The sequence below is a fragment of the Falco peregrinus genome, chromosome 8, assembly GCF_023634155.1.
Source record: "Falco peregrinus isolate bFalPer1 chromosome 8, bFalPer1.pri, whole genome shotgun sequence".
NCBI classification, from domain to species: domain Eukaryota; kingdom Metazoa; phylum Chordata; class Aves; order Falconiformes; family Falconidae; genus Falco; species Falco peregrinus.
The window spans coordinates 8,844,473-8,857,085 of record NC_073728.1 but is presented as its reverse complement, the minus strand read 5'-3'; the positions used below and the strand labels follow the sequence as shown (position 1 = coordinate 8,857,085).

Below are 12,613 nucleotides of genomic sequence, written 5' to 3'. Positions count from 1 at the left end.
GCGGTGTTCAGCCGCTTGTCTAACTACACTCACGCCACGCTTGCCAAAGCAAACGGGCTGCTTTGACCCTAGCTGAGATTCTCAGCACAACCCTCTACAAGCAAGCTGCAGTGAAACTTGAATCATCCTGAAATACAAATAAAGTCAATGAGATGGGAAAGCCCCAAGAAACTGTGCTCCGTGCTGAACACTGGACAACCACAGCCTGGCTTGTACCCCCTCCTTCCTGAAGACACTCATATTTTCTGTAGCAGAAAAGATCCTTAGTATGCGAAACGCCACACAATTCTGCAAATGTGTTTTTTTCCAGGAAATGAGAGGTACTCGTTGGGTTGGGGGAAGAAATTACGTAAGGTAGGCTACCAATGCTAGTCAATACTGTCCTTGTTAGAAAGTTTTCTACTGGGAAATGATGTTCTGTGGAGTTACCTTGCTTTTTGAGATCACCGTGTCAGTACAGCTTGATTTTACCAGAGTTTACATGCTTAATTTTATCCAAGTATTTTGCCTTTTTCATTTACGTTTTGCATAAGCTTAGATAATCTGAATTAACATAAAAATGTAGTTCAGACAATTTTTATCAGTGAATTATTTTTCCTCATTGATAAAAAGATTGCTTTGTGGGCAAATTTCACAGTCCACTTTGACATGGAAGGGAAACAAATTTTCCTTCAAATTCCTTTTCAAATTATGAAATTTTTCATAGAAGACAACATCTGGTTCCCACATGTATCTGATTTTTACCATGATGAAGCCTTCGGTATGGTGTCTCTTCACATCACACAAGATTAACTCAAATTGGCTTGGATGGGAACAGTCCATGAAGGCCCAGAGCTAGATGGGAGAAAAAGCAAAAAGGCAACCAAGAGAGTATACTGTTGGCAGAGCTGGTGGATTCCATTGGGAGGTCAGTGTTAGGTCTGACTTTTTTTTTTTTTTTTTAACATCTTTACTAATGACATGAAAATGCAACATGATATGCCAGTAAAACAAGGAAAAAAAAAAAAAAAAGAGAAACCCCCCAAAACCTAGTGAGGAAGATAACAAAAATGTAGTATTTCCATAAGGTTAGACAACACCTGAAATAGCACGGTCCCTTCTGGGCACCTAACACTATAATTTCCAGGGAATTCATAGAAGAGCGACAGAGATGGTGGAGATGGAGCTGTTGAACTTGGCTCAAGGAAAGGTTAGACAGAGTAACAGGCTGTGAGTGCTTAAAGAAAATAAACACCCAGGGAGAAATCCTGACCTTGTTGAAGCCAATGTCAAGACTTTCATTGACTTCAGCAGAGCCAGGATTTCACACTGAGGAGGAAGTGGAATTTTTTAGTGGTGGAAAAGTCTAGATGCAGGAACCATGGGATGAAAATAGAGGAGGCAAACTGCAAGTTCAGTATCAAGGGAAAACAGGCAAGAAATTTCAGCTTTGTTTAAAGGCAGCAAAATCCAGAGTGCCAGCTAACTGAGGCAGAAAGAGCCAACTGCAGTTTTGTAACCCTCTAATTAAAACAAGGTTAAATAAAACTAGTGTTACATATTCTGTTCTGAGAGAGGAAAATTGGATGCTAACAAAAGCAACACTACACCCCCTGCAGCCAGACTCCCAACTGTAGCAAGAGACAGCATCTCCCCAGTTCAATCACAGATGGTTTTATATGGGAAATGTAAATAAGACATTACCATCTGGTTAATAAAACGCACATCTAAGATTTGACTACATGTCCCCAGATGTAAACATTTAAAAATACGTTTCTCTTTAATGCTTTAAGGCTTTCAACCAGTACGCCCAAGGAGGAAGAAATCCCATTGACATAAAAAGCATTGAACAGAACCACAAAATGTCCTATTTGTCAGTCCTATAAATTATTAATTTATAGAAGATGTTACCACTATCTGTGGAAATACAACCAGGCTCTACTGCCAGAGTGTATAGTACACTGCTCAATATCTGATGAAATCTAGAGGCTATTGGAGAAGCTAGCTTCTGAAATGTATAGCATATGCAAAATACAAGGCATAAGGCAAGCTATTTTCAGAAAATGGTAACTTTGCTGGAAAAGTCTGCTTTGGAGATGGAATCTGTTTATGCATTTGAGTTGAAATTGTCAACCAGTTGTTTGTTATAAAGGGAAAGACATTCTTGAGAAAGTGGAAACACTGCTGGGTTTTTTTGTTGGTTGTTTTTTTCTAAAGGACATTTTTCTGCCCAAACCAACATCCTATTAAAATAAAACTGAAGATGACTGACTAATCTTAACATCAAAAGAAAAGGGTTTTTTCCAGGTTGCACAGAAAATCTGGAGTGACTTACTTAAAGGAAAGGGTTTTGTCTTTCTCCTTTTCTTGCAAAGAAACTAAGGAATTTCCAGTTTGGCTTGGCCACCTACCGAGGTAGTCCACTACATCCATCTTCCCAGTGAATGGTAACTCCAGCTCTGCCAACACCTCCTACAGTTTTCCCCATCAAGAAGGGTTTTTTACTCATGATTAACATTAGAATAAATGACCGAGATGAACGATAGAAAGCCATTTAGATGAAGGAAAATGGGCATAACCCAACACCCTCTTGAGTCAGAGGAGAGTCTAAGTGATTGCAGGAGATTAGACTCTTTGAGGCAACCAAACAGAAATGAGAAAACACAGCCCTGAACCCCCACTCCCACCACACTAGCTGTTGGAGTCTGCTGCCAATTTTTATCTTTATAAAGGGGCTGACTTAGCAAGAGGCCTGCCAGAATGCAAAAGAAGGTAAGATAGCATCGCTCAAAATTTCTGTGTGCATGCAAAGAGGAAACACACTTTAGCAAGAATATTAAGAACCTGGCAATTTCACATGAGATAAATAACTAGAGTTACTCTCCCGTACGTGTGTGTTCTGGAAGTAGCTTTAGCACTATATACAGTGGTGGTACATACATACAGCAACTGCATTGCCTGTTACAGAACTCTTTCCATCTTACTCAAGCTTTGTATGACTGGGGTTTTATCGTCTTTCCAACCATGAGTGACAAAGCTGTGGAACAACAGCTTGTCTCCACTGTGTGTCCCAAGGATCCCCACTGAAAATGAAGCAACAAGAATTTGGCTGTCCAAGTGGAAAATCAAGAGAAAAGTAAGAGATTTCTCCTGAGGACCACACAGGAGGTTTCTAGCAGGGTGTGATTCAAATCCAGACCTTCTGACCCACCAACAAGGCCATCACAAATTGTTTGCCTCCTGAAGGTGTAAGCTTTATTACTGTGAGACTATGTTACCAGGATAGGACAAAAATCAGATGTTACCGAAGACTCTAGCAGAAAGGCACAAGGAATCAATGCTGTGTATTTATCGTATTTGTGAAAATATCCTTCAGTTTTATTTCCTTTTCTAATAAAAAAAAAAAATAAATCTAATAGCAGACTGACATCATTCTACTGCTTTCAGGTATAAGCTCTTCATGCGTATGAGGGGCACCAGTGAGGGTCTTGGGCTTCATGGTCAAGAGCTGATCGAAGTTTGGACCCCATTGTTCCAGACAGACCTTGGAGAGCTCCCACAAAACCATGGCACCCCAGTGCTCGAGCTGGCATTTTAATTATCTCAATAAAAACCTCCATTTAGGCATTAGAATTTCAAAAGGACATCTCTAAGTAATCCAACAATACCATCCTGCCAGCTGGGCACACAGTTTGTTGAGAACAGTGGGAAGGAACCCAACAATACAATGGCTGCCTTGAAGCATGGCTAGTGTCCAGCTGACAAACATCAGGACCTGCATTTCTGGCTGGAGCTTGAAGAACCATGGTAATGTCACTGACTTTCCTTGGAACAGGTGAAACACCACCAAGGGCTTGCTTACTCTTGCAACCTACATGGGGTTGCTTTGCTAGTAAAGCAGGTGAAAACTATTTTCCTTTTCCAGACCAAATTGCTCTTTAAGTCGTTGTACATTTACAGAAAGCCTTTATCTTTTGATTTAAGTTTTACAGTCATTACATTTTCATTAAAAGGAAGCTGAAAATGTTTACTGACATGAACCATACTTGCTTTGTGCCTTTTCAAGTACCAGAAATGTTCCATTGCAGACACCCTTTGAAATGTTTTCCTTTTTCCTGCACACTCTTTAAAGCTATGTCAAGTTTCCTCATATTTCTTATCAGCTGCCTGGCATGGTGTAATGTTTGCATTACATAGCAAGAGGGTTATTATATTTTATGTAAGTCCTCAAAACTTTAAGAGTGGAGAGGAAGGGCTGGGGCCACGGACTTGCATTATCACAGGGCAGTCTTCCTGCGTTGATCACAGCCAAGGACACACACACAGGAGCTTCTCCAGTCTTCCCCAAAACTAACTCAGCCATGAAGGAACCACGGCTGGACTGGGTACCGATTCAGGAGGCTGCCTTTTCCCAAATAATACAAAGAAATCTGCCATTCTAATGAGGGGAATCATATCCCTTTCTCTTCAAGAATTCCCAAACTTATTTTCCTTTTCATCCCTATGTGTCTCCCCCAAACATTTCCCCAACTAGTGCCCCTTTTGCCTCCAAAGCCAGATGCTTGAGACGGGGGACCCTGGCTCACTGTGCTGAGTGGGCCACCAGTGGACTGGTTCAACCCCTCTGCTTACCTTCTCGTCAAGCTTCACCAGGACCACAGATCTTTGCAGTTCTCTGCAAGGTCATCCTCTAGCTTTTCGCAGGGAGGTGGCAGGGGAAGGAGGTGACCTGAAGTGTTTCCTGGTTTCTTTCCCACTCCTCCAGCAAACTGTCTCCAGACTGTCTGGCAGAGCATGAGCAGAAAGTCCTTGTGAAGCAACTCAGACAGCACTGGAGCACGTATGGAAAGGAGGCCTGGAGCTGTGTGCAGAAGAGGCATGGAAAATGTAAGTGAAAATAGAAAACCAGGAGGGGAGGTGAAGGAGCCCTCCCCTCCCAACTGCTGAAGCTCTGTGCATTGGTAAAGACTATGGACACCTGTGTCCAGAAGGAAAGGACATGGACAACCACCTCCAGCTGCAGAGGGAAGGGAGGGTTTGTAGAGCATTTCCCAGCAAAGGAGGACAAAAGGAGATGGCACGCCTGGTCCCCTGATGTGCTCACAGGGAGTGATGACAGTCTCAGTGGTAGGGTCTGGGTTTTAAATAGCCTCTTATGGGGCTGTGAGTCAAGACTACAGGGCCTTCTGCTAAATTTGTGGGACTAACATCTCAGGTGCAGACAAGCTGGAGTGGAAACAGTGAATCTGAAAAAACAATTAGGAAGGGAAATGGGCTGCTCTTTCCTTAATTAGGGGGAGTGTGAGGATCGTTAGCTCCCCTCTCCCATGGAAGCAATGCTTACTAACACAGGTGCTTGCCAACTCCCCTCCCTGCTCTGCTCTGCGGCTTTGGTGTGAGCTGGCAGTGCTGGTGTGCATGAAAAGAGGGAGCTTTGTTGCATTTTCAGGGTGTCCCAGCACATTGCACAGAGCCCGGCCTAAAGGTCTGTGCTGGGAAGCACTGGTGGGGTGGGTGGGGCGAGCAGCCCACTGGGTGCCCAGGGCACATTAAGCAGCGCTGGGAGAGGCTGGTGACTCAAGCACCCACCACCACCTGGCATCACACAGCCATGGTGGTGCAATGGCAAAAGCTGTAGTTAATATGGGCAACAGCTGAACCCTGTTCCTGGAAACTTGGTGCAAGATAAGGATCCTTGGTAGCAACACACAAGGTCCATGTGGTGTCTGTGCACCACCTCAGTTTCCTGGAGGAGTTCAAACCAGCCTCAAAGTATTATTCTAGCACAGTTTCTTGTGTATAAATATTTGTAAAATGCTTGCTTTAAATACCCTTCTTAAAAAAAAAATAAAATAAAATGAAATAACCCTCCAAACCCCTCTACTGCTTATTGCATCTTTATCAAAATATTTTCTTAACCTTTCCTACCTTCAGCCTTGGGACTTCTGCTAGCTGAGCAAACTTCTCTCCTCCCCGTACCCCAGCCTGCCTGTTCTCCTGCAGGGCAGCAGGCTGCTTGCTTGGTGGTTAATAAGTTACATAGGACTGTAGGAATGTCAAGATCTGGGGGCAAAAGAAGGTGGAGGGAAGAAAAGAAGCTTTTTAGATTTGTAGTCCTATCACAAGCACTTGGTTTTACATCCACAAGTGTCAGTAAGAGAAGGGAAAAGTTCATAGATGGTTTACTGACATGCAGCATATTTGACTTGCAAGTCTTGTGACCTTGGGCAGGGCTGAAGGGCTGCTCCAAGAGTCCTGGGCACAGGAGACCTCCATTGTTTGTAACTGTCAGTTACCAGCCAGTTCTGTGTTGGGAACGGGCTGGACATCATAACAGAAGGGTCAAGGGGTCATTTCTTCTTTTCCTTGGGTCTCAGCTAGCTACTCAGGTGTCCTGACATGGGAGCAGTACCACATCAATCCCAGAAGCATCCAAACTTCAGCCCTGAAGGCAGCGGAGAAAGTATCCAAAAGCCTCAAGCTCACCAGCGAAGGCATCACCTCTAGCTGAAGAGTGCTGCAGGGAGGAGGCACCTTTTGGGAGGCTCTCGGGGCATGGAAATAGGGTTACCTACATGATGCCCAGAGGTGAATGAAGCTTCCCCTGGGGACCAAGGAAGGATCTCTTCCCTTTTCTTCCTGGGTGATTAACATCCCTGACCTGGGACTCTGGCTCTTCCCAAACTGGCCACCCTCCAGGGCAGCAGGGCTACAGCCTGTGACCAGTGAGACTTGACGCCTCAAACTGAATCAGCCCACTTTTTAAGTCAACTTATAACTCATTTTACAGCTCTAGCATTTGCCCCGTTTTGTTCCTAAAATTGTCTGGTTAGCAAATCCCAAGACAGAGCTGTCAGTCTGCCCCCGGCCATCTCTGCTGCTGCACATGAATGGGGACAGACTCATTTTGAAGTGTTCCTGGGGTAAGGGTGACCTACTTTCATGGCTGCGGGTACAGTTCATTACAAATTCCTAATGATCTCATTGTTCCATTAAATGAAGGTTGCCACCTGTCCCGAAGACTTTAGATCAAGCTGGGATTAACATATCTGCTGACCCATTTCCCCCTTTTGTAGGACACAGCCCCATGATCAATAGAGTTTTTTTTCAGACCGTCCAAGGTTGAGCCTTAGCAGTGATGTGGTGCTGAGTCCCATTAACAGAGGATGCTGAGCAGCAGGCCTCCTGCTGGTGCTGGGCACTGCTGAAAATCCTGCCCAGCCAATTTGGGCATCAGATTCCACCTGCCTAGATCCCATCAGAAAAAGAAAAGGTCAAACCCTATGCACATAATTTACTAGGGGGAAAAAAAAAGGAAAAAAAAAAAAAAAAAGCAGAAGGGAATTGCCGAGGTTGCATTTAGGGCAAATGAAATCCTTCCAATTTAAGAGAGAGTCTGTAAGAGACTCTATTAAGGACCTGGAGGCTGCCTTCAATTTTGCTCTGGGCAGCCATCCCTACTGCGATAGTACAACAAGAAAAAAGCCTGGGTTAGCACCCAGCAGCCATCCTGGCTTGTGGACCCTCGCAGGGACGCTGGTCTGACAGGTTGTCCCAGTGCAGGCAGCCCCACTGGGCTGGCAGCGGGGTGCAGGCAGCCCCCCCCTCTGCCTCCCTGAGGACCGAGCTCAGCGGCCGAGAGGGCTGGAGATGGCAGGTTGGAAGCACAAGCTGTGCAGCACAAGGAATAAAACAAATAAAGAAAGAGAGAGGAATAAATTCCCATGGACAGGCTCAGCAAGCGCACTGCAGCCAAATGACCTCAAGTGCACCACTTTCTTCTCTCGCTCGAGGAAGGCAGAAGTACAGCTGCATTTTTCATAAATAGGAACACCCTAGCTTGATGTTTTTTAAAGCTGTCTAGACAGTAGAGCAGGACCTTATTTCAAGTCACATAATCACTTTCCCATTTTTCTTTGCAGCAGAGGACGTTTTCCAAGATTAGATAGAAGCTGGTGGAGCAACATGTTATTAACCTTGGGTGTGCCTCCCTGCTTTAGGCTCTCCTTGTCCGAGCTGGAGGTGCCTTTCTGTCTGATCACGTCTCCCCTTTATTCCTGCCTTCCCCCTTGACAGAAAAGCTTCTTCTTCCACTAGCTTGCAAAAGTTCGATAGAATTACACATGGGCTGCAGACAACTAGGAGCACAGAGGGTGCTGCTGTAAAATGCCAGACCCCTTTAGCAGAATTCTAATATTATCTTGTGCTTCTCAGCATGGTGCTGATGCCTCCACCTGAAAATAGCAATGGAGGAAAGAAAAGAGCTTTACAGTGACCTCCACCAGGCCAGCGTGCCGCAGGCTGTTGGAAGGAGGTGGACAAAGCTGCTAACTGTGAGAGATGGTGCCGAGCCAGCTTTTCCGGGGAAGGCTGTGCTCAGCAGCAACGCATCCCTCCAGCACTCTTTGTATCGTGCAGCCTGCGCCTTCCAGGGCTGAGCATCCCTGAGCATTTTGCTGTGCACTTCTCAATCCTTTTGCTTTTCTGTGTGAAGACTGCAGCCCATTCCCACGGAGTAGAGGAGGCAGATAAAATACCCATGTGCCATTTGCCTGCAGCACATGGCCTGACCCAGCAGCAATGACTCGTCTCTGCTGCCTGGGGAGAAGGAGCCACAGTGGAGATGGTACACAGGGCACTTCTGCTGCAGAAGATACTCCTTTAGGGCCAAGGACGAGACTTTCTGAATGTGAATAGTATGATACGGACTTGTATCATACCATTAGCATCCTGTACCTGACATGGACCACTTACTGTGGTGACACACAGCGGTCTGTGCTCAGCTTATCTGGGGGAAGCAGAGTCCAGCTCAGCTTGTTACACTGAATTAAGTCAGCAAAAGCTGAAGACAAATAGACCATCACAAATGAGATTATTTCAGTTTAGAGTGCCAGGATAAAAGGTTTGCTGCCCTGCCAGAAAAGCACCAGTTCTGTAGGATAAAAATGTAGTGGTTTGGGGGGAGGTGGGGAGGTGTTTATAGCTGAAGAAAAGGGTGCTTTGCTTGCCTGGTGTTACAAGAGCAATGCTGACCCTCTCCCTAAGCACTGCCTACGTAGGGTTACCCGTTGGGACTGAAGCATGCAGACTGAGAGAACTGCCCTCCATCCCACCTCACTAGAGCATTACCACGTCTCCCTGCGGCTGTTAAAGTGATTAGCCATGCACAGTAGCAAGCCTGGGCAGGGATATCTTTTCTGCTTGCTTAGCGTTTTGCTTTAGAGGATGCAGACCCTGACTTTGGGAATAATTTCAGCTTGTGAGTATCCGGTTATTTCTCTGCTCCCTAAAGCAAGCACTTAAAATCAGCCAGGGGAGCTGTCTTTCCTTAAACAAATCCTCTACTGCTATGCAGAAAGTGAATACATGAGCTGCCTGATATTAATGCTTTACTTCACAATTTACATATCAAGTGCTTTAATGAATTGTTTTCAGTATCATTGTCCTTACCATGAATAAACTTAAAAGTAATGGATTTGTAATTAATTAAAGTTTAATTACAATAGTTTGTCATTTTATTATTTGCAATTATTACCATAAAGGTAATAAAAATTGCAGGATGTCACAACTGAATACAAATCCCTAATCAGAAGCAATCAACTCATGCCGTAACCTTGAACAAGGGTGATTTTATTAATGCACCAACTCTGGAGCCCAAGCCGCTGCCTCGCGGGTGGCACCTGCAGTATCCTCAGCCCTGGTCGGGGCCACGTGGTGCTTTGGGTGGTCATGGTAGGATCCTCTTGCCCCTGACCTTGGGCAGCCCTGACCATTCCTCCCCTTTGGATCTCTTTCTCCACACGCTAGGTGGTCAGCTACAGACTAAAGAAGCTTTTGCCCACCTCCTGTATGTTCTCCTTGAACACGCTGATCTACTAAAGCAGTTATCCACCATAATTCTTATTAGCTATCATTTCTTCCAGGTCCTTTGGATGAGTTCTTTATTTCTATCAGGTTTAAAACTCTGCATTAAATTCTAATTTCTGCATCATAATTCTTCTGATATTTAATTTTCAAACATTTATTTTTTTTTAATATTATGAAAGGTCATTCCTAAACCACCCCAGTATTACGCCTCTGACTTGGTTACTCCTGCAGCGGAAATCCCTTTGCTCTGAAGTATGATGGATAAAAGGAGAAGAAGCGTTAAATTATACCTGAGTTTGCTTCTGCTGCTTCTGTCCCTATGACTATTTCCAGGACTCACAATACCCGTGTTCAAATGCAGTTAACTATTCCCACTTGAGGGAGCAAGATAATACGTTTTCTCATCTCTGCATCTTGATAGGCTCCAATCCTACCCATGACTCCTTGGCACATTTCCTTTAACTTGGCCTGATATCTTAAAAAACCATGTTTTAGAGCAGTTTTCCACTGGCCAGTCTCAAGACATCTTCAAAAGGCATGAGAACTGCACCCAGAGCAGCAATTAGGCTGTAATTAAGTGGAGACTCTCCCAGTGAATGCTCTCAAGGGGCTATATTCATGATGTGGGAGGGGGTCTTCAGGTTGGCTTGTCCCATCCTGCTAAATTTATCTCTTCTCACCATCCCTTGTCAATCTTTTCCACAGCCACAACCCTCAGCTGGATTTCTTCTTTGAAGTCCATGAATTGGTTGGGAAGGAGTAATTCCATTTTTATTCATTTCCTAGGGAGAGCATATGTGTATTTGCCTGTGCTCCCTTAATCATTACTGAATGTATTGGCCAACTTCATGCAAAACCCAACAGAAAGAAAGAGATCTTGTTGTCACTCTGTGCCTACAAGTTACATGAAAAACAGGCAGCTGGGAAGAGGCTTTTTTTTTTTTTTTTTGATGTTCCCAAATCAGTGAGTGACTTTCACCGGGCTGGAGAAACTCAACACGCATCTGGACTCAAGGCAGACCGCACGCCTCCAAGCCATCATATTTCACACACGAAACATCTCTGCTGCTTCTGGTTGGGAACTCAGCCACCACTTCATAAATCAACACCCCTGCTATCGCCTTTGCTCTGCCAGCAGACGGGTTGATGTGAAACAATACAGTCCTGGAGGCGTCAGCTTCCTTGGGTTATCTTAGTGGAAGGCTAACATCAGAGACCCACTTTATCCGCTGGGGCAGTGGTATTCTCAAGCTCTTCACCTCCAACTGAAATTCCCTTGCACAACACCTTGAGAGGTCTAAACAGCCTCTACTTTTAAGCTGTGATACATCAGCATTTTCAAAAAGCTTAAGATCTCTTTTATCTTAGCACTTCCACCTTAGGGAGGTTTGCAGATACGTTCCGCTTTAGGCATGCAATCTCTCAGTTGCCTTGGCATGAGCTGAGACTTAGGCACGTACATAAAAACTGCAGAATCGAGGGGCTAAAGTTAGGTGAAGGGTAGAAAACAAAGCCACCATAGTCCTGGGAGTTTTGCATTTCTTGTAAATATGCTTGCAAAACCACTTAGCAAATGAATGTTAATTGTTCTGCAAAAATCCCACCCTGTTGAAAGAGAAGGGGGGGGGGGGGGGTGGTGTGGGGAGCGGGAAAGCCCTAGGTAGATGTTGCCAATTTTTCCTTTGACCCCTCAAGTAAAATTCAGGTGATCTCATCCCACATTGATCAGCAGAGACCGAGTAAGAAAATAAAAAGGAAATTACTTCATCTTAAGTGCCTATTAACTGATGTTAGGCGATAGAAAAAAAAGCTCCGTTTGACAGTAAAAATCCATGTGACGAGCCCACGAATACCAGAACAAGCTGGGTATGGCTGGAGCTGTCAAAATCATGTAACTGCAAACCTTTAAACCAATTTAAGTGCCTTCAGTTGGGTTTGCGAGACAATTACACCCCGAAAAAACCATTTACATGAAAAAGGCTGAAGGCCTCCGCTTTTGTTGCTTTTCCAGCCCAAGGCTGGTGGAGCCGGGAGTATTTTACACACGCTGCAGCTGCTAGGGTAGCAGAAATAGATAAAACTTGACAAATTAACACAGCATACGCCGAAGAAAGAAAAGGGATCTTTGGAATTCAACCATGCGGCTGCAAGGATGCTGAGCCCCAGCTTAACTCATAGCGGTGCTCTGGCTTTTTGACTTGTCCTCCCCACTGCATCTGGTCTCAGCGAGGTGAAATGCAGCAGCAACGCTGGCTGAGAGGCGAGGAGCAGGGATGGATTTGAGTGTTATCCTCACCTGGGGCCAAAAGCAGAGTGAGCCTCAAAAACTAAGCGCATCTCTTGGGATTCAGGGATTATCGAGGTGATTCGGAAACCCCCACTCCAGAAATGCCTTAACTCCAGCATTTTTGCAGTTGTTTCAGGCGTGTTTCCGCAGAGCAAAGTAATTATGGTGTATAAAAACAAACTGAAATGATTATCGTAAGCCAACGCATATGCAAGAGCAAGGAGTCACTTTGGGGAGAGTTCAGGCATTAACTGCTGAACTTGGTCTGACCTACTGGCTGCACGGACCGGTGACTCCTAAAGCCACCAAGGCGGAGGATGAGCATTCTTCTGGCTCTTCTTTTCTCTCCTTGAGCCTTCCAACAAGAACTCCTCAATTTTTTAAAGCCTTCCTTGATGAAGGTGGCTTCTGCCTATCCTCTGCCTCGCCCAGCAGCCCCACATCAGATGTTGTTAAGGTGGGAGTGAAACTTCTTCCTCC

General features: G+C 45.0%; 1 long non-coding RNA gene across 1 annotated transcript in view; it reads right to left on the bottom strand.

Annotated features, from left to right (window-relative positions):
- LOC106112913 (uncharacterized) overlaps window positions 1–12,613 on the bottom strand; it is a 79,766-nt gene that overhangs the window by 31,307 nt on the left and 35,846 nt on the right. The window contains exons 5-6 of the long non-coding RNA XR_003557479.2: window positions 5,908–6,042; window positions 4,612–4,840 (exon numbers count right to left, since the gene is read on the bottom strand). This is a non-coding gene — a long non-coding RNA (uncharacterized LOC106112913). The remainder of the gene's footprint in view (window positions 1–4,611; window positions 4,841–5,907; window positions 6,043–12,613) is intronic.